This window comes from Carlito syrichta, unplaced genomic scaffold (genome assembly GCF_000164805.1).
Source record: "Carlito syrichta isolate Samal-C Ts95f unplaced genomic scaffold, Tarsius_syrichta-2.0.1 Scaffold314713, whole genome shotgun sequence".
Taxonomy (NCBI): domain Eukaryota; kingdom Metazoa; phylum Chordata; class Mammalia; order Primates; family Tarsiidae; genus Carlito; species Carlito syrichta.
Window position 1 is genome coordinate 452,874 of NW_007258809.1, and position 349 is coordinate 453,222.

Sequence of the window (349 nt, forward strand, 5' to 3'; positions counted from 1 at the left end):
AGGCTGGGGGGCGGTGGCCGCTCCCGGCCACTGCGGCCTCGCCTGCTGGGCTCTGGCGATCCTTCCGCCTCAGCCTTCCGAGTAGCCGGAATTACAGGTATGCGCTTCCACGCCCGGCTGATTTTTTTATTTATTGTAGAGATGAGGTCTCCCTGCCCAGACGCGTCTCGAACCCGTGGGCTCAGGCCCTGAACTTTTCAAAAAGGTTGAAGCTGTTCTTTCTGGACATGTAATAAGCCCATTGGCTATGGGACAATAGTAGTTTGAATCATGGCAAATATCAATACTCGTTTTCTTTTCTTTTTTTTTGAGTTGGAGTCTCACTCTGTCGCCCAGACTGGAGTGCAGT